This window comes from Danio rerio, chromosome 20, assembly GCF_049306965.1.
Source record: "Danio rerio strain Tuebingen ecotype United States chromosome 20, GRCz12tu, whole genome shotgun sequence".
In the NCBI taxonomy this organism is placed as follows: domain Eukaryota; kingdom Metazoa; phylum Chordata; class Actinopteri; order Cypriniformes; family Danionidae; genus Danio; species Danio rerio.
In genome coordinates, this window is record NC_133195.1 from 40841896 (window position 1) to 40865153 (window position 23258).

At 34.7% G+C, this 23258-nt stretch overlaps 2 protein-coding genes across 12 annotated transcripts in view; one reads left to right on the plus strand and one right to left on the minus strand.

Moving 5' to 3' along the window:
• The window catches only part of aig1 (androgen-induced 1 (H. sapiens)), a 252745-nt gene that overhangs the window by 71706 nt on the left and 157781 nt on the right, over nucleotides 1-23258 (plus strand). The gene's annotated exons all lie outside the window — the stretch shown is intronic.
• The window catches only part of hivep2a (HIVEP zinc finger 2a), a 124330-nt gene that overhangs the window by 54542 nt on the left and 46530 nt on the right, over nucleotides 1-23258 (minus strand). Inside the window, exon 1 of one of the 9 annotated variants that reach the window (XM_005160735.6) lies at nucleotides 10002-10164. The exons of the other annotated variants lie outside the window; for them this stretch is intronic. The gene's annotated coding sequence lies outside the window, so the exon portion shown is untranslated. Of the gene's footprint in view, nucleotides 1-10001; nucleotides 10165-23258 lie in introns of those variants that run through there. 9 annotated transcript variants of the gene reach the window in all.

The following is a 23258-nucleotide window of genomic DNA, read 5'->3' on the forward strand; positions in this document are numbered from 1 at the left end:
TAGCATGATTCTAGCAAGAATTAGCATGTTACTAGCATGATTCTAGCATGAATTAGCATGTTGTTAGCATGATTCTAGCATAAATTAGTATGTTACTAGCATGATTCTAGCATGAATTAGCATGTTGTTAGCATGATTCTAGAATGAATTAGCATTTGACTAGCATGATTCTAGCATGAATTAGCATGTGACTAGCATGATTCTAGCTTAAATTAGCATGTTGTCAGCATGATTCTAGCATGAATTAGCATGTTCCTAGCATAATTCTAGCATGAATTAGCATGTTGTTAGCATGATTGTAACATGAATTAGCATGCTACTAGCATGATTCTAGTACGAATTAGCATGTTGTTAGCATGATTCTAACATGATTTAGCATGTAACTAGCATGATTCTAGCATGAATTAGCATGTTTCTAGCATGAATTAGCATGTGACTAGCATGATTCTAGCATAAATTAGCATGTGACTAGCATGATTCTAGCATGAATTAGCATGTAACTAGCATGATTCTAGCATGAATTAGCATGTTGTTAGCATGATGGATAGATAGATAGATAGATAGATAGATAGATAGATAGATAGATAGATAGATAGATAGATAGATAGATAGATAGATAGATAGATAGATAGATAGATAGATAGATAGATAGAAGCAGTTTATAGATAGATAGATAGATAGATAGATAGATAGATAGATAGATAGATAGATAGATAGATAGATAGATAGATAGATAGATAGATAGATAGATAGATAGATAGATTAAAACAGTAGATAGATAGATAGATAGATAGATAGATAGATAGATAGATAGATAGATAGATAGATAGATAGATAGATAGATAGATAGATAGATAGATAGATAGATAGATAGATAGATGGTGTGCGAGCATGAGTCAAACAAGCCAACCCCCGCCTCTCTACGATGTTCTGATGCTGAGATATAGCTGCTGTTATATCGTTGCTAGGTTAGTCTGTTTTGTTGCTATGGAGTTGATTGACAGCTTAGACTGATGATGTATCAAAGCTTCTTGCCAGTATGAACAGTTAAAAACAACCCCCATGTCTCTATCACACTGCAGCATGACAATATCAGTCTGAACCTCTTTAATGGCAGTCTATGGGACAGTTGCTAGGGTGCAGTATCTGGTTGTTAGGGTGTGGCTAGAAAGTTAAAAGGACATCAGTGATTGGCTGCTGGCTAGACTGAGTTAAATGAGCTCAATCATTAGTCTGTAGGACAGTCTGATGCAGAGTTATGAGCTCACAAAGTTTGATCCCATGCAAAGTCAATGAGAGTATTTTGCAATGGAAGTCTATGGGACGGTTTCTAGGGTCCAAAAGTGGTTGCTAGGGCGTGGCCAGAAAGTTTAAAGGTGGTCAGTCATTGGCAGTTTGATAGTCTGAGTTAAATGAGCCCAGTTAGAAGTCTGTGTGACATTCTGATGCGGAGTTATGAGGTCACAAAGTTTGATCCAATGTTACGTCTATGGGATTTTTCCGATGGTCCCGGGACGTTTTTCGGAAAACCGAAAGTCGGATCAGTCGGAAAGGATATAGCAACTCGAGTCAGAATAGTTCGGAGGTCTGACCCGAGTTTGATGGTCATAGCTTGAAAGGCCTAGGACAAGATAGAGTTTAATTTTTAGTCTCAGAAGAAGAATAATATAGAATAATAATAATAATAAGTTTAATAGGATAACAGTAGTCTGGCTTGCTACACAAGCCAGCCTAATAATTAGACATATTATTTACTGCTCCTACTAGTTATAATAATGAATAAAATATAAATATTTTAACAGTATAATATTAATAATAATAATCGTTATCATCATCATCATTATTATTATTAATAAAATTATAAAGTTACAATTACTTGTGCTTCCTCAATTAGTTCTACCTGTTTTTATTTCATTTGTTTGTTTTATTTTAAATTAAATTATGTACATAGATTTTTATAGCTCGTATAAACTAATTGCATCTTTACTCCATGTATAAAATCACTTAAGGCAGGATGCCACGTTATTATTGTACAAACCAAATCAGAAACTTAATTTCTGCATGCCATTCGAATATTTATTAAATACTTTACAATTCAGTGATATCATCAATTCATTATTGATTCATTTTTTTCCAACTGCTTATACACAAAATCATTTAATGTCCCACAATTTCTGAAACCTCTCACTCAAAATGAGAAGCTATTTCTCAGCCTTGATTTCAATTGCATAAAACACTTTAAAAAAAAAACACACACACACTACTCTCTACATAAAACACAAAAATCTTACAGGAAGACACTTGCTTTTCTTTTCCAAACACAATCAATCAAAATGCTAGGGTCACACACACGCACGCCTCAAATGCGCAAACACTAATTTCATAAATGATTACTAACCAATCATTGTAGTACAGGCCTATAAATAGGTCAAAGGTGACATGACACTGGGCTGTTCTGCTCCAAAAAAAAGTTTTGTAGCTACCACATATTAACCTTTTCTAAATTCTAAATTCCTTTAGAGGAATTCTTCTCAACCTGGCACCAGACAGTATAATGTACCTAAGTTTGTAAAGCTTCTCTAGGCAATGGACGCTTTTCTCCAAGACCCCCCACATGCATTTGTGTTCTTTACTGTGTTCTGGAGAATTTGCAGTGTTACGTACATTTTGAAGGAAATGTGAGACATTTTGTGTGTGCAGTTTTAAGAATTGTGTTTAGAATTGTGAAAAACGGTGACAGTAGCTAGTAAAAGTACTTGCATTTGTAGTCCCTGTTTACAATCACTTAAGGCAGGGCACCACATTATTATTCATTCATTCATTTTCTTTTCGCTTAGTCCCTTTATTAATCTGGAGTCCCCACAGCAGAATGAACCGCCAACTTATCCAGCATATGTTTTACACAGCATATGCCCGTCCAGCTGCAACCTATCACTGGGAAGCACGTTATTATTGTACAAATGAAATCAGGAACTTAATCTCTGCATGCCATTCGTCTTTTCCACCTTCTCTCTCTCTCTTTCTCACTGAAGTGTGATTCACTGAGTGCTTGCCCATTTGGCTCAGGCTAGATATCCAGGTCTCACTGTTTGCCACAGATATCTGGCATTAGCCTGGACCGAACAGAAGGTATAGAGAGCTTAGCCCAGCCAGAGACCAGGCCACAGACACAGAGAGGACGCAGGCAGGGTCTGTCCAACCTCCATCCACACACCTCCACACTCCTCTGGCACTCAGATCAGTGACATTTGCGTCACAAGGCACAGCTAGAGTAGGTTTGAATGAAAGCCTAAGCATTCATTATGAAAACCTGGCCATGCTGTTTCCATCAGACCCTGCTGTATTTGCCCTGTAGATGCTCATCTATGGTTTCTAATGACGAAAGCAGTGCATTTCAGCAACCATTTTTTTCTGGCTTTTATTACTGACGGTTTCGTATAAAAAGGTGAGATACTGTTTATTTTATTTTATTCTATTCATTTTCCTTCTTTGTCCCTGATTTATTGTGGGTCGCCACAGTGGAATGAACCACCTTTTGTTTTACTATTTATTTTTATTTTTTTATTTTCCTTCTGCTTTATCCCTGATTTATCATGGGTCTCCACAGTGGAATGAACCACCTTTGTTTTATTTTTTTATTTTTGTATATATTCATTTGTTTAATAATTTTCATCTTTGTTTTTGTTTTTATTTTATTTTTATTTGATTTATTTTCCTTGTACCTTTTCCCTGATGTATCATGGGTTACCACAGTGGAATGAACCACCTTTATTTTATTTGATACATTTTCCTTCTGCTTTGTCCCTGATTTTCCATTAGTCATCACAGCGGAATTAACCGCCTTTATTTTATTTTATTAATTTATTTACCTTCTGCTTTGTCCATAATTTATCATGGGTCGCCACAGCCTAATGATCTGCCTTTATTTTATTTATTTCTTTGTATAATTAATTTAATTTAAGTTATTTTATATTATTTTATTACTTTATTCTATTTATTCATTTCCTGTTTGCATTGTCTCTGATTTATCATGGGTCACCACACCAAAAAGAAATGCCTACATTTAATTTAAATTTCTTTAATTTATTAAATTTTTTGCTATTTAGCTATTTGTTTAATTGTTTTTGTTTTAAGACATTAATGTTTTACATTTAATTAATTCTATAGTTTTATTAAGAACAGCTGAACATTTCAGCTATTTTTTTGATAATATAATATAATATAATATTCTATTCTATTCTATTCTATTCTATTCTATTATATTATATTATATTATTATTATATTATATTATATTATATTATATTATATTATATTATATTATATTATATTATATTATATTATATTATATTATTATATTATATTATATTATATTATATTATATGCAAAACAGTTCAACTTGCCGATTTTTTTTATGTTTTGCCATTATAAATAATATAAATTTTTGCCAATATATAAATAACAGTTATTTTTATCAATACCCATTTCTGCAAAGAAATAAAATAATATATCCTGTTGTACAATATACAGTAATACAAAAATGTGTTCACACTAATGGTACTGATGGACATTGGAAAGTAAAACACAAATGCACTAAAACAGAGATAATTTTAAAATACATAATTAAATAAAAACTGAATAGGAAACAGCCACAAAATATGCAGACTATCTACACGTCAGCATAATTAATTCAAAGAATAGCCACATTTACTCACACAAAGGTCAGAGGAGTTAATAGGGGCAAAATGCCAGTCTTGTCACCATGGACACACGGCTTCTCTCCTGTGCATCTCTCTAATGCAGTCTTGACTTTTCACCCACACCGATGCTCACTACACATTTATTCAAGAGTACAGATGCCGAACCCGTTGTCAAGACACAACAAAACGCAAACCTATTTCATCTGTATATGTCAGCACCTGACAAAAAGTTGCCTTAGTATAAGCACAGGGATTTTTGGGATAAAAGAAAAGTGTGTTGATGTACTGATTGAAGAGTAAGGACATCATGATTCACTGATTTTGTAGATAATTCTGATTGCTGATGAGTTTTTAAAAATCTGTTTGCTTACACTGTATACTTATTTAAACTATAAAGTAACATAATGGTTTGAGTTTGTTTGAGAAACTATTAGTTAGCTTAATGTCTATGAAAAAGTGGGTTCCCCTCATATACACTTTAATAAAACCAACCTCCCCAATTCAGTTTATGATTTTTATTTAATATTTCTAGCTTCAGGAATGTGAGTCTTACAAATCCAGACATAGGTAAAATCAGCAAAAATGTAAATATACTGAATAAAGCCCATGTATATTACATTAATATTGTATTATAATAATAATAATATTGTTATAGTAATATTGCATTATTCATATTGCATGAATATAAACAGTGAAGGCGTTTACTGTTACATTTGTTCTTCTGGATAAACTCATTTCTTTTAGTTTGTCTGGAATAAAAGCAGTTTTTAATTAAGCTAATCGATCAGCTTGTATTTTGTTTATTATTTTTCGTATTTCAATATTTGAATGTGTATTGGTTTATGTTTATTTGATAAATTTACTTGTTTCCGGTTGGATTGAGTCAGAGGTCACGTGATCCTCCCTGGTTAATTTAACCTGCGAGAGTTTGTATAGACAGCATGGTGAGATCCCAATGCAGACACAGGTTAAATGCTCCTGATTATTCTGCTGCTGGTCATCAGGCCAAAACGGTAAAGGAAATATTGTTTGTATTTTCTTTTGGTTATTTTGATGTCCTTTTGATCATGTTGTGTTTGTGTGAAACATTGGTTTGTTTGTTTGTTTGTCTTTTTAGTTTTCACTGTGTTCAATAAGTGGAACGCATGGACATCAGTGTTTGGGAAGAGTAGACTTGAATAAGGTAGTTACATGGCCCCTTAAATTTTTTTTTATTTTTTTTTAGATTGGCTACAGAACAAACCAAAAACTTGCCTAATTACACTAACTTGCATATTTGACCTAAATTAACTTTCATTAAACCCTTAAATAGCACTTTTAGCTGAATACTATATCTTGCACAAACCTTGCAAAATAACTTGCGTGTAGTCAACCCAAAATTGACAAAGTTAAATTAACTCATTTGAAAAGAGTTAATTAAATGCCTCATTACTTCAACTTAAATGGAGTAAGTTCACAGTACTCAAAAAGATTATTTTTTTAAATTAAAATGATTTGTTGCAATCGGTTTCCTCAAATGGTTTGAGTTGCCTTAACTTACTGAGTTTTACAGTGCTCAATTGGTTTGAGTTCTCTTCATTTATTGTGTTTTACTGTGCTCAAATTGCTTCGTTTACTCAAATGGATTAAGTTCACAGTACTCATTAGGATTAGTTTTTGAACTTAAATGGTTTGTTACAATCAGTTTCCTCAATGGGTTTGAGTTACCTTAACTTTGTGGGTTTTACAGTGTAGATAATGTCATAATACCAAAAAACAAAGTAATAGTTATTTAATTTAGTTATTAAAACTATTATGTTTAGAAATGTGTTGAGAAACAACTTTTCCTTAAAACTTGTGAAATGTTCGAAAACAAAAAGCCATCACAGCAAAAGCGTTTATGTTACTTTAACTAATAATAAATATAATATATTAATATATAATATATAAATTTATATTTATCATATAATAGCTTATAATAGCTTAATTTCGACTTAATTGTTTTAAGTTATGCAAAGTTTAACATCATAATTTTAGTCAGTTTGACTAATGTAAGTTGAGATGACTAAAAAAATATCATTTACGACAGCAATAATTTTTTACTGTGTTTGTATAATACAAGAAAATAGGTTTTCTCTAGCTTTAGATGATTTATTTTAAATATTTAATTAAAATGGAATTAACTTTCCTAAATGCATGAAGCTCTAAGCAATCACCTAGACATGAGCTATCATGAAAACTGCCCAAACACAAAAGTCTTCTTGAAACAGTCTTATACTTCATATATATTTGTTCAATTATAAATTTAATGCAGGATATTGTGCAGTTTTCCATGCGTGTTCAGCCATTCTCATGTAGCACCTGTGCAGTATGTCTGTCTGTACATCTGTGCTCCATCTCTGGCCTCTGTAAAGACTCCGTTTACACACTGTGCAGTATAGAAATGAAGAACTGAACAGATTCTTCTCAGGTGTACAGGTGGCCTCCTGCTGCCCGTACTATTCACTTCAGAGCCGCTTTCAGCTTAGCCATTGAATGGTGGAATTTCTCATCAAAACACTATTTTATATACTTCTAAGAAATCAGGTCTTTAACTGTAAATGGCTGATTCTAATCAGCATGCAAAGACATTTAACAACCACTTCGGTCTAAAAAGGAATGAAAATGTGTCATGATTAGAAGAAAAATGCATGCTAATGTGTGGAAACGAGTGGCGAGCTTTTTTCTGCAGAGAAATCGTTTCATTCATGGAAACCGTGAAAAAAGGAAGTTTACAAAGACAGCAAATGCTGGAACAACACTGTGTAGGGCCCACAAAAGAAGACAAGGTCAGCTGCTGAATGAAGTGCAGAGCCGTTGTGCTTGAGGGTTGGTCAAATATTTATATAGCATATTCTTTTATTTCAAAGAAATACCTTCATTTTCTCTGGCCTAATGTCTTTGCAAACCTTTCTTGCTTTCATGAAATACAAAAGAAGAATTTTAAATAATGTACTCATCGCCCTTCTCCTTGTAGTTCCAATGAATTAGTACCTACGCTTTCAAGCACCAGAAAAAAACGTATATATAATAATACGATAAAAGTAGCTCTACATGACTCATGCATTCCAAGACCGCTGAAGCTATAGTGAAGCTGAAGCATCTGAAGAGGGAAATGTAAGTTGTTTTCTTCACTAGCTTACCTTTGACCATTCTTCAGTTAAGTAGTGATAAATGATTCATAAACAATCAGTGCTTTTAAACAAGATCTACTACTGTTTTCGGCAATTAATTAAAAACATAAATATTAGATATTAAAGCAGCTGAAGCAACAATACAGATTATTTATCGAATTATTTGATAAAATTAGCAAAATCTGAATGATTTGTTTGAAACTGAACCCTTTGATTTAGGTTAGTATTTCTGTGACCCATATAAAGTGGTGCGCAAGTTCACAAGTGGGTTAAGTCAGTGGTCTGCAACCACTGGTATCGGTCCGTGGATCAACTGGTCATGCAAGAAATCATTAATTATTTTTGTGGTGATAAAAATGTTGGGACAACTGGTTTAAGTCAAGGGTCCTCTTGGGATACTGTTTTCTTGAAAGACATATAGACTGCTTTTTAAATCCATTTATGATTCTTCAGTCCCATTTGATAAAATGTACATGGAAAAGAGTTTATATTAAACTAAATATATAATACTACTACAACTACTCATGATAATAATAATGATAATAACAACAATAAATCTTCCTTTGTATTCTGCTAGAAATGTCTGGAATAAGGAGTAAATAAAAGTTGACTTTTTTTCTTGAATTATTTCTTAAATTCCTTTAAATAATTCCTTTGAAATGGAATAGATTAAATTAAGGGGTCATATTGGGAACCTCCATCCAAGTCCTTAGTTAACGTTCACAAATCCAGAAAACCAAGATTTTGGGCTAATCAAATAATGGCAAGCAGAAAAGAATGCAGTGCCCCAAAGCTGGACACGATTACATCCTGTCCCATTGCCAAAACAGAGCAATTGATGAAGCGGGGTCTGTATCGAGTTGTTGTGCACAAGGGTCTGCTGTAATCCCGTGAGTGCAGCGGTGGCAGACTAACATCGCATTACGCTCACGTTCATAGCCGGACAGAGCCCCCACTCCTCTCAGTAATTGCTCTCTTTCACGCTGACAGGTCAAAAGGATCTACCGTGGCAGACTTCCCTCCATTGACACACTTGTTCGGAACCCAAGGGAGAAAGTGTGGATTCCAAACAAACAACAAACCATTTACACAAAGCAATCCATACACAAGAATTGCTCAATTCCTTGACGCACGTCAAAGAGGGCATTTTCCGAACGCCGCTACAGGGACTCATCTCCGAACTACAGTAAAGCAGACAAATCCGGAGTGTGAAGTATTTGTGAATGGAAAATGCTTTAGCACGCTTGGCAGGGAGGATCGTTCCACTGCTTATCAGACAGACTATTACAATTCTTCCTCTCTGCACAAGCAGACACACAACAGTAGGAGGAGGACGGAAGAAAACAAGGAGGATATGCTCTTTTGACCTGCTTCTCAAGGTCGCTGTTGAAGAGATTCAGCATGGTACATGCTAGGTATATGCATAGTGTTTGAAGAAATCCATGCATCTGTAAACTAGGGCTGGGATACATGTGCCCATGACATTCGCCGGGTGTTCCCCTGCGTTATCGCTGGAGCCTTCCCTCACATAATGAATTATGCCATGCTGATAAAGCAGACAGCTGTGTTGGGGGGGCGAGCGGGGGGTTGCATACACAGAGACAGATGAGACGCATTGTGCAAACAAGCATTTTTTAATAATTCCCAGTGCAACTGATGGATGATGTGAGGCATGTGAACTCAGTGGGGAATTTGGTGGGGGTATGTGAGGGGTGTCCCTGACATTCCTCTCTGCACAGACTGCGAGGATGCATTGGTATCTATGGAAGTCAAACAGCTATGTACCATCCATGCCGTAACAACAAGTGTGAGAATAAGCACAGGAGAGAACAATGAAAGTAAAGGACATGCTCAGGAACAAGATTCCTCACCAACGCAAGGCTTTAATCGCAGTGTTAATATTACTGCAACATGCAAGCTGTGCAAAGGAATAGAGCAAGTAGAGACTCTGTCACTGACAGCTTGCTGCATCCCACGGATAAACAGCTAACACACGCTCCTCCGTTCCCTTTCCAGTCCTCACGGTTCACATCATCACCCCCTTCAGTTTACAAACACACACACGGGGATATCACCTCTCCGATCAACGCTAGATGCTCTGGTAGAGACACAACACAACAAGCCGGAAAAAAAATGGATTTGTGAACCAACCTGGCTTTTCAAGGTCCTCAGTCAACCACAACATTCCGCCGATCTCAAATTCCCCTTGTCCATTCTAGGAGGTCGGTAATAAAACGACAGCCAGCCCCAGCCGAAACTCCCATCAATCAGAAGGCTCTCGCTGATAGAGCGTATACTAGGAGACCTACTGATGTAAGCTAGTCACCAGAGAAAATACCCAGTCGTGACGCATATCCAGGAACAAAAATAGCTCTGGGGCCCCAAGAGGGATTATACAACAGACTACGCTGAGAGGTACTTTTGCAGTGCCTGCTCTTCTGGGCTGTTTTTGTGCTTTATAAGTTGCAAAAAAAGCTGGACGTGAACACAAATAGATGGAACAAAGTACTTCAGACAAATCACAGACCCCCCGTTTGCACACTCGTTTGTGTTTGCATGCAGCAACACTTACGTCTTATCAGGCAGCATTTAAATTACAGTCTGGCCTCTGTGTCTTTGACCCGGGAATTGTCCATAGAGCGTGGTGTATAACTTCATGGTATCACCACTCACCCCTCCCTCTGCCACCTCCCGCAGGGCTATAAATAGCTCACCAGGCTATTTCTTACAAAATCCCTTTATAGATGTGCTTTCACCGATCACTCTCGGCCAGGCCCAGACACTGATATGATTATCGTTTAGATCGCGGCATGTACTTGTGCATCTGTGCTAGCGCGCATGCATTAAGCAAAGGGTTATCAGACAAGAACAGAACAAATGGTGACATTGCACAGGTGTGCAGTGTGACAATCCTGAAGATTTTGCAGAGGAACCGGCTGCAGAGCGGCCACCCCTTTCACCGCAGGGAACATTAATTCAAACTTATGCTAATATATTTACCTCCGCCACACTGTGTCATAAGTGACAGCAATGCAGCCCTTTTGAGGGTCACCTGAATGAGCTGTCAGCTAAAGAGTTATGACCACATTGGCCCACAGCTGTGGCGCTGTTCCAGCGGGCTTTTACTCAACCTGCAAGATGACATCAAGCTGTCAGGAGTCACCATGATAACGACCATCCCGGTTATCCCAAAGATGAATCAGTTAATCACATCTGCGAGCTAAACATGCCCAGCTATCCAGCAGACTTTTGCCCTTACCACAGAATCCAATTTACGCAGCTAAATATATTTGACCAGGTCTGACCTCTAGAGAGCATCTCTGTGACTAAACGACAATCGGGCCTACCGGGAGCCAGGATCCCTTGTGACATTGCCCACTCAGAAATACAGGGAAGTAAAAAAAAAAAAACACTAAAAAGCACTAAAAACAATTCCCTGGGGGTTCTCACTCACTGTCTGAACAAGTCCTTCTGTAAACATCTCTGCTGGTTTAGTTAACGATAATAAAATGTGTTGAATTGTTTTTGATAGACTCTGATTTGCTTTGTATTATTCAGTGCCACTGTTGGTCAATTAAATGGGATAATTCATGCAAAAATGAAAATGACCTTATTATTAAAGGTGCAGTATGTAAGTTTGCCACCCAGTGGTTGAACTAGGTATTGCATACCTGGATCAAAACAAACACAAATGCAGATTGCCAGAATGAGGACCAACAAAGCTGATTTAAATCGTTTTCTAAATAAAAGCAATGGCACCCGATAGAAGGAATATTGTCCATGTTAAAAGGAGTTTTTGTCTTAACCAACACCTCAAATCAAAATATTAGAAATGGCTTCTATTTCTTGCAGCTGAACAACAGAAAACTGACAATGATCGCCTCAGGTACACCTCATGTGCTTTATTCAGTGTTAAATGCTAATAATGAGAGTTTGAATGCCATTTTACCTGACATTTATTGTCATACTACTGAAAGCAGCGACGGATGGTTTACCCCCAGATCTTGAAAATTAAATAAACAATTTGAAATTGAACTTTAGACTCAAAACCAACACATATGAGTGATTCAGCCTGTACATTTAATAATGTTAAAGAGGTTTATCATATGTATAAATTAGATTATAAACCCTACCATTTGAGTGAGTGCATATTCTGTACTTCTGTATGACTGTATTTAAATTTCTGTCGTGTTTTGTTTGGTGCAAACAGCCATTCACTGCAAATCCCATCACGTAGCGTGTTGTTGGGACACGGGGTTACAATGTAACTTACTTACCTAATGTTTACATTGTTATTTCTATTATTTGAGAATTAATGACCTCATGTATAACTCAGAATTTACATCTCCTTTTGGAGTCTGCTACTGTCCACCGGAGGTCGCATTTCAGTCACAGACGCATGCTTTGAGAGCCTTTCTGAATGAATGAATGAATGAATGAATGGATGAATGAATGAATGAAATATGCGTTTTTCCAACAAGGCAACCCGGGGTGCTGAAATATAATTGGCTAAAGTGACAGTGGGCCAGTTAAAAGAACTAAAACAAAGACAGCATTCCAGTACAGAAAAAAACATTTTCAAAGCAGAATATCTGACGTCAGCATTGTTTTTTAGATAAACAAGTATGTCCACTTGGAATGTTTCTTAAATATCTGCAAACATATTATGGTATTTTTATGCTTTAGATGAGTCAGAAAAGTATAGCACCTTTATTTCTCCCTCATGTGGTTTGAAACCTTTAAGAGTTTTTTTTGTTTGTTTGTTTGTTTGTTTGTTTTTTTGCTTCTCCTGAACTCAAAAGAATATATTTTGAAGAATGCTAGTTGCTGGAAGCAAAATTACAATGAAATTCAATATTTGTGTTCAACAGAAGAAAGAAACTCAAACGAGTTTTGAATCAGTAAAGGGTGAGTAAATTATTAAAGAGGATGCAATTTTGGGTGAATATACTTTTAACAATCTTAAAAAATATTTAAATTGGCAGTGAACGAAATGCGTCCATATAACATTTCTTAAAACGTTCTGCCATTTAAAGTTGATTTTAACTGAAATGTTCAGGAACACATATGCTACTGTATATACAGTAAACAATGGAAAGGCATTTCCAGATGCATGTTTTGTTGAAAGATCATGTGGTTTTCACTACAGGCGTACGTGATAAAGAGGACATCTGTTCACTGTAGAGAAATACAGAGCAGTCTTCACTGTTTTGTTGCTCAAATTAATTATTCATCCAATATCTGTGGCCACAAGAATACACAAACTCTTACTAAATGCAGTAACACATAATAGTGCAATTCTTGCTAAACTAGGCAGATGACGTTTCGTTAATATTTAACTACAGAATATGTGATTGCCCTTGATCTAAAAAAAAAACAGCATCGGTCTACATTCTGCCTACACGTACTGTAGGTGTCCCTCAACCAGACAATGTGCTGAGTGTGAGAGCAAATACAAAAAAAGACTGCATTGCCATCCATGCAGACAGGTACGGGCCTGTCATGTTCACGGTAATGGTCAGAGAGGAGATAGCGGTCTAGGACGAGATCTAGGGCAGAATGGACGTCGGGCTGTTTCTTTGCATCATCCTCAGTAAGCATGCAGTCTGACAGCTCTGTGGCCAGGGGACAATAGGACAGGAACAAGATCTCAGCTGGCATTAGTGCTGAATGAACAAGTTTAATGGCGAAGGTGAGGCTCTGGACCCTTGCCAAGCTGTGAGCTCTTCTCTAATCAGCAGGGACTCGAGGGAGATGAAGGATCCTCCCATCACCACAGTAAACTCTGCTTACCTCACAACCTTCCTGCTGGGATTAGCATTTATTTTCCCCCTTCTCATGGACATTTTCCCTCAGTGACGTTAATGTTAAATCTATTGCTCTAACTACCTTGTGAAGTGTCCTCACGGTCTGAATGGCACTGGGGTGCGATTACTGTTACCGTCCTAAACCTTTGAAGTTTTTGACACTGACATATTTACAACTGACAACTGATTAGTCATGGTATTATTCATAAGAGAATTGTACTCCATCAGCAACCACAGAGAATGCAGTAAAGTTAGACGCCTTATAAAATGAGTGGCTGAAGCAAGATATGTCAACCACTCTTTCTTGCATATTTAGCATGTGTTAATTCTAAGATCAGATGGATTTGGGTGTTAAGTGGAGGATTATACTTGTGAGCAAAATCAATCACTACGTTTCCCAGGAGCATTTCGATCTGTATATCTTAAGTGTTTGTGTTTCCTTACTGATATACTAATATAGCAAACTATAATATGCAAATATGTATTTTAATGTAAAACTTGTCTATCTTTCTATCCACGCACACATAATTGTGTACAAATAGTATTACTATGCAGGAATAGTAATAAGAGTAATGTTTATAATATGTACATTTTAAAACAACAATGATAGTAAAGTATTAATAGCAACAATTACCAACAACCATAAATGTGATATGATGTATTAATTGTCTTTATTAAATATATTATTATTGTTGTTGTTGTTGTTGTTGTTGTTGTTATGCATTAAATTGAATCAATACATTGCATAATAAGAAAACAAATAAATAAACTAATATTTATTATAATTATTATTTTTATTATTATTACATTACATAAGAAAATTGATACATATACTAATATTAATATTATTTATTATTATATTAATAATAATAATAATATGGATAAAACTGAATCAAAACTGCAGTTAGGTGATCGTGCTAATCACTGCGCCACCGCGACACCCTATAATAATAATAATATTAAATAATAATAATAATAATTATTATTATTATTATTATTATTATTATTATTACTATTATTTTTATTATTATGGATAAATCGAAATCATTACATTACACAATAAGAAAACAAATAAAAAAAACTAATATTTATAAATAATATTATTATAATTATTATTCATGAAACTGAATCAATAAATTACATAACAAGAATAGAAATAAATAAAGTAATATTTATTTATTATTTTACATTGTTATTGTTATGTATGTTCTACTACTATTACAAATAGTAATATATATATATATATATATATATATATATATATATATATATATATATATATATATATATATATATATATATATACATATATATATACACACACTAAAAATATTTTTTTTAATTCTGCATATACTTAACAGCAAAACTTACATAATAAGAATAGAAATAAGTTAATTAATATTTATTTATTATTTTACATTGTTATTGTTATGTATGTTCTACTATTACAAATAGTAATATATATATATATATATATATATATATATATATATATATATATATATATATATATATATATACACTAAAATATTTTTTTAAATTCTGCATATACTTAACAGCAAATTAATATTGATTATTGAAGACTGTAATTTTTTTATTTTACTTAAAAACTTTTTTTTTTTAAAGATATTCTTAAAATATAGATTTTTTTATTTTATATTTTTTTGCATTATTATTATTATGGATAAAACTAAGTCAATACATTACACAATAAGAGAACAAAAAATGAACTAATAATTATAATAATAATGATTATTAATATGGATAAAACTGTATTAATACATTACATAAAAAGAAAACAAATAAATAAACGAATAGTTATTATTTTAATTATTATTATTTTTATTATTCACAAAACTGAATCAATACAATACATAATAAGGATACATATAAACTAACATTTCTTTATTATTATACATTGTTATTGTTATGTATGTTCTACTACAATTACAAAAAGTAATTGTATATATATATATATATATATATATATATATATATATATATATATATATATATACATACTAATAACAATAAAACACATTTTTAAAAATTCTGCATACACTTTACAGCAAAATAATTTGAATTAATAATAACAGACTGTAATTGTTTATTATTTTGTTTAACAAAAACTATAAATTTTTATTTTTTTGCATTGTTATTATTGTTGTTGTTGTTGTTATAATTGTTATTATATGTATTGTTTTAGTTTTATTATAATTTAATTGTATTTCTTTTTTGTAGTTGCAATAGTAGCATTAGCATTTGTATTAGTATTATTATGTTACAGACCCAATAATGACTAGAAACTTTAATTTCCCCAGTACACCAATTTAATTAAGTATTGCAGGAAGTATTGATTTCCCATAGACACAGACAACAGTCTAAGAAAGACAACTTCTTGTGTCTGTACCAAAGTGTTTTCTTATTAATACTGAATATTTAGAAGTTTCTCTGTTACAACATGCTTGCATCACGCGACTGCTTGTCTTTAAGTCTATTTGTCAAGCTCTAATGAAAAAGCATCTGTTTAGAACGAAAATGAGGGATGTTTTGTTTCCATGCTTTGGTGACAACAGAAGTTTGTGCCTCCAGGAACCATCAATCCTCCAGAGTGGTGATTGTCAAGAGAGCGTGCAATTGTATATAACTCTAAAAAAAGCTACCGAATCAGCAGGGTACATCCTGAAAACACTTCTCCAGGGCCTGTTTTACTTTATCAGTCATTTATTCACATTTGCTGGAAGTACCAGGGTCATGAAAAGATGCTAAAAGAGGGAAAAATCATGCAATGGTGGATAACTAGAGCAGAGAAAATTGGGAGGCAACCTGTGCAGGGTCTCATTTGTAACGCTGCACTGTATTTTCCATCAGATCCCTGAAGCGCATGAGAACAGGACACAGCCAACTGCTCCAAAACAACCAACGAAGCACACAATTAGAGCAAGTTAACAGCACAGAGAGGTTTGCAGATTCAGTGCGTGATTAACCTGAAGATGGTTTGAAACTGATGCGCAAAAAAGCACCGCAGTATCCAATTAACACAAAACATCGCACCTATCAAATATCTACACTGTGTTTCTCCGTAAAGAACGTGATAATTCAGCTGTAAATAGATGCTGATTGTGAGGAGAGAGAAAGAAATTATATTACTAGATTGTCAGATATGAAAGAAATTAATCAGTGAGAATTGAACCACAATAAACCACATCTATGTTTTTTTATATATTATTTATTATTATGATAAATGTGGCATTTTATATCTAATATGATTTGATAAAAAGATAATGAAATCTAAATCAAGCTGTAAATATTTTGCATGGCACACAAAAACGTTTTTCATTGTATTTAAATTATTAATAAATAATTTTTTTGATTTTCAGTTTGAAATGATACATTCTTTATTATATTTATTAATTCATTTGTTTGTTTATTTTATTACATAAAAAGAATGTAAAGATAATCAATGATATACGCCTTAATACAGATTCAGGTAAAATAACAGTGCTGGTATTGTTGGATCTCAGTGCTGCATTTGACACTGTCGATCACAGCATACTTCTGGATAGGCTGGAAAACTGGGTTTGGGTTTAGATCTTACCTTGAAGGTAGAGGTTACCATGTCAGTATAGGTAACCATAGGTCGAGGTGGACACCCATGACGTGTGGAGTCCCACAAGGCTCGATTCTGGCACCTCTCCTGTTCAACCTTTACATGCTCCCTCTAAGCCAAATAATGAGAAAGAACCAAATCTCCTACCACAGCTATGCTGATGACACTCAGATCTACCTAGCCTTACAGCCTAATGACTACAGCCCCATTGACACCCTCTGCCAATGCATTGATGAAATGAGCAATTGGATGTGCCAAAACTTTCTTCAGTTAAACAAAGAGAAAACTGAAATTATTGTGTTTGGAAACAAAGATGAGGTTCTCAAGGTAAATGTGTACCTTGGCACTAAAGGTCAAACGACAAAAAATAAGGTCAAGAATCTTGGTGTGACTCTGGAGTCAGATCTGAGTTTCAACAGTCATGTCAAAGCAGTCAGTAAATCAGCATACTATCATCTCAAAAACATAGCGAGAATCAGATGCTTTGTTTCTAGTGAAGATTTAGAAAAACTTGTTCATGCTTTTATCAGCAGCAGGGTGGATTACTGTATTGGACTCCTCACTGGTCTTCCTAAAAAGACAGTCAGACAGGTACAGCTCATCCAGAACGCTGCAGCCGGAATTCTAACCAGAACCAGAAAATCAGAGCACATCACACCTGTCATCAGGTCTTTACAATGGCTGCCAGTTACATTCAGAATAGATTTTGAAGTATTATTACTGGTCTATAAATCACTAAATGGCCTAGGACCTAAATACATCACAGATATGCTCACTGAATACAAACCTAACAGATCACTCAGATCTTTAGGATCTTATAAACTAGAAGTTCCAAGAGTTCAGTCAAAGCAGGGTGAATCAGCTTTTAGCCACTATGCCCCTCGCTGCTGGAATCAGCTTCCAGAAATGATCAGATGTGCTCCAACATTAGGCACATTCAAATCAAGACTGAAAACACATCTGTTTAGCTGTGCCTTTACTGAATGAGCACTGTGCTGCGTCCGACAGATCGCACTATCATGTTTTTCTCTTCTTCTTCATTCTTTCATATCACATTTTACCTGTTTTTATGTTTTGTTTTGTTTTTATGCATTTTTATTATTTGTTTTTATTTTTATTTTACTTGTTTCTTTTATTCTTGTTTATGTAAAGCACTTTGAATTGCCATTGTGTATGAAATGTGCTATATAAATAAACTTGCCTTGCCTTGCCTTGCCTAAATAGTTTCTAAATGGTTGCACAACTGTTAATTTTTATTAATATTTTTCATTTTTATATTGTTAAACTAAATGAAAATATGAACAGTATTAGACAACTAACTACACTTTATTATAATAAAATTGTATTTATTTAAAATATATAATTGTTGTTAATGTTATTATTGTTATGCACACACTTTTTAAATTATATTTACATTAACATCAAATAACTATAGTTTGTGTGTATACTACACAGCTATGCAAAATTAAGAGATAAACTGGATTTACTAGTTGTTTTCAGTATATGTTTTTTGTTGTTGTTTGTCATAGTCATTTTAACCTGTAAATTACACATTTTTTAGAAGAATTTTGTGACAATGTCAATGTCACAAACTCCATTTAGTCAAGCATGCAACTATAAATATTAAATCAGACAAAATTGTAATTTCAAAGTTGTCTTTTTTCCATATGGATCCATATTAGGGATGCAACATTTAAAGATTTTGGTTGTATAATTATAGTCTGAGAAAAAATCTTGCATTCATTCATTTTAATACATCACTAGTTAGTTATGTCAAAAACAAACAATAGTCCATTTCTCTTTGGACTTAAAAATAAGTGTAAAAAAAATGGCAAAAAAGTTTTGCCATTTAAACATAAGTAATAATTTTACACTGAAAATAAATGAGAACTATAAATAAATAATTAAATAAAAATTAGAATAAATAAAATGTATTTGTCTAATGTCCATTTTGAAGAGAACATCAAAGGCTGCTTAACTTCTGTCTGAAAGGCACTTTTGATCAACTCATTCATTCATTTTTTTTTTGGCTTAGTCCCTTTATTAATCTGAGGTCGCCACAGCAGAATGAACCACCAACTTATCCAACATATGTTTTTATATATGTCCCTTCCAGCCGCAACCCATCACTGGGAAACAACCATACACAGTCATACTATACACACATACACTATGGACAATTTAGCTTCCCCAATTCACCTGTACCGCCTGTCTTTGGACTTGTGGGGGAAACTGAAGCACCCGGAGGAGACCCACTCAAACATGGGGAGAACAAGCAAACGCCACGCATAAATGCCAACTGGGCTTGACCCATTGACCTTCTTGCTGTGAGGCGACAGCACTACCTACTGCGCCACCCCTTTTGATCAACTCATATGTATAAATGTGTATATTACATACAAAGTATGAGTATTAGTCAGTTCTTATGTGATTCACGATGCGCTTGTCGCATTCTTTCAACTAAGTGTGCCTGGAAAGCGTCAGCACATCGCAAGCTTGAACTTGCACACGCAAGAGACACGATATGTGAACAGCCCTTAGTTAAACACTCTAGCTATAGTTAATTCGGCGTGCGTGGGTATTCATCTTGATTTACAAGCTTGGAACTTTAATCTAGCGCAAAGTTAAGTTGAGAAGACTTTACGTTTAATTAACCATGACAAATAAAATTGCGGTTAATAGTGAAATTGGTTAAACGTTGCATTCCTACTCCATATCTGTGTATATATCTAAAAATTGTATATAAATCTAAATGTGCTGTGTATATATATTCCTCATAACTGAAATACATATTTATTTTATTTTTCTGTTTTAGTTTTGATTTCCATCTTACAAATTTCAGGTTAAATCTTCCTGATAATAAACCGCTGCATTCCAACAATCGCAAGGGTTTATTAAAATCCAGACTAAATTTGCTCTTTATTCAAGCAGCTGCAGGGTCACAGTCGCAGATTTGTGACATCTCACTTCAGGCCTTGATGAACCGAGCACAAATTCATGTCAGTGTTCCATTTGACCTCTCCACCCCGGTGTGACTCGCGCCAGGAGTGCTTCTCCTAGGAGGCCCGGCGGGAGTGTGTGCAGCCTGACAGGCCATGCGCAAACACTGATGAAAACAGTCACTCAGCAGCCATTCCAAAACAAACAGGCTCTCGAGCGAGGCCTGCACAATTGCTCAGTGGAGTGCAAGGCAGTGGCTCACACTCAGTGCACCGTTGGGGACCTGCTTTCTCCTGTTATGCAACCCAGGAGCGTGTTTTCCTATCTGCGCCGCTCCCCGGCAGCTGTCTCCAAATTTGCCCCAAGGAAAAAAATGTGTGTGTGTGGGGGGGGGGGGGGGGGGGGTGAAAACTTCTGGAGCGAATACCCCTCAGAGCAAACTCCCTAGAGCAACTCTCTCAGCGGTCTGTCATTCCACAGGGCTCAAGTTGCCCACTTGCACCTGTTGCGTTCAGAGGCGAGGCACGGCCACCCCCAAAAAAAGCCCCCCTGTCCGCAGTGTCACTTTACAAAAATCGCCCAGACAAGCACAACCAATTTTAGCCCTGGCCCTTAGTCAGATCAGCTGGTCAATGCTGGGAATGAAAACCGGGGGCTTCCCAAACAGAAGACCCCCTATTGAGGCCAATTCCCCTCCGCCTTCCCCGAACCAAAACACATTGCGGTGCAGGTGACTTAGCTGATGCCAGAACAAAAGTGCCATAAAAGTGCACAGCAAACACATTCGGGGCTTTGTACATATGCGCCGCCTGCCTCCTATCCAGTGCCCAGAACCAGATGTAGCCCAAGCATGGAGAAAGGGCCGCAGATGAGGGTAATTTGAGAAATTATATTTTTCCACTTCTGAATAATTACCATGAATAGAACATTAGCAGCTGAAATGAACTCAATTGCTCTGACAACACGTTTGAGCTATACGTACGGATTAAAAAGAAAATGTCAAGTGCGAAAGGCTCTGAGTGAAAAGGCTGCAGATTGTGTTTTTTTGTTTAGCTTTGTTTTGTTTTTTTCAATGTTCTTTGTTTTTTTACAGCAATTTATCATAATGTATGTGTTTCCATGATTGGATTGCTCATTTAGTGATAATCATGCATACATGAAATTTTTCTACAATAAATTGTATCATTAATAGCTACCTGTTAAGTTCAACCAGTGGCGCAACAACACATTTACTGAGGGGTATGCGAGGTCTGACAAAATGTTATGGGCAAACCTTTTTTGTAACTAAATTGAAATTGAGTTTTGAGCAAAAAATGTTACCAAAAGACCTGATGTATCATTTTGATACATAATAAATGTATAAAAACATCTATATGGGAAAAAATAGATCTTGATATAAGGATTAATAAACATCTCAGTTCTAAATAAATTGAATATTCTGACTCTTTGTTCATGTGTCAGTTTTAACAGAGTTAAGAATCATTATAATCAAGTATATAAAATTTACATAGGGGAATTTCTAATCAAATATTATTTTTTATGTTATCTGAAATATTTTGAGGTCTGTACTTACATAAACATACATTTTGTGTGACCTCTCTTTTGGCAAATTAATTAATTAGTAATAGATAATAATAAATAAAGATAAGTTTATTTGGAAAAAAAAATCTAAACATTTACATCTACTGTACATGAACACCTTACACTTGGCTGTGTGACTGCATGTTATTGTGTTAAATGATTTTGAATTAAAAGGTGTGTGCCAACTGATGCAACTCATAGTAAAAATAAATTAATAAAATACAATATTATAGTAAAAAATGCAAAAAACATTTTTTTTTTAACAAAACGCATTTATTTATTTGTATTAATTGAAACTTTTAATAAGGATCATTTTAAAAATTGTGTTGGCACAATAGCGCCCCCCGTGTGTGGCGCCCCTATGCACTGCATATACTGCATAACCCCTGCATGCGCCCCTGAGTTCAACACAAATCTTATTATAAGTGCACAGTCCTAAATACATGTAAATGGGTTCTAAAATGTTATTAGTAGTGAACAGTGTTGGGTAAGTTACTTTAAAAAGTAATAAATTACAAATGTTTTCCGGTACTACCGGAAAATTGTAATCTGATTACATTACTAATTACTTATTGTAAAAAGTAATCAGATTTTAGGTAAAACTGTCCGAGATATGAACAAAGGCAAGTAATGCATCAAAGTTTGATTTTAAAAAATCTTGAATGGTTATAAAAATCTTTATAATCATTAAAATTATTTGTAAAAATAAATAGTTTAAAAATCTTGAATGATTTAATGATATGACAGAGTTCTGGAAACTTCTACGTCTATCCATCTGATTTTCCGGTGGGTTTATTTTGACCACCCCCTGTCATTTTTAAAGAATATCCCAACGCCGAATGTGTCAAGTATAAAATCCTCATCTATTTCGTGAGGTGCAGGTGAAAGTATAAATCAGCATATATTATGTTGTTACCCCCAACACTGCAAACCTGATTGAGTTTTGTGAGACTTTTTCTGATGCAGTTGTACTTCCAGAGCATTTGTGTTCCTTCTCTGGATGTCAATGATTAAGAATTTCTAACATTATTAAAACATCTGCTTTTGTGTTCAACAGGGGAAAAAAGAAACTCGTTAAGGTTTGGAACTACTTGAGAGAGAGTAAATAGTGAATACATTTCTTTTTCCGTGAGCTATCCCTTTAAGTAAACCCTTTTAAAACATTTTTCGCACTGCATTTGCACTTCATTTGGTTAAAAAAAATAAATAGTCTCTAAACTCCTCTGTGTGGCAGGGTTATGTAATATTGCAAGCATAAAAATTGCCTTCCTTTAAATGCATGAGTTGAAACTTGAATTGAATTGCATTCACGTAGCACATGAAGCTAACAACACCAAGGCCATCAGTTCACTTCTCAGGAAATGAAGGAACTTGTAAACACTGTGTGTATGCCATGAACGTAATGTAAGTCATCTATCCATCTGTCTGCTTATCTTCTTGTCCGTTAGTGTTTTCTTGAAATACTAGACA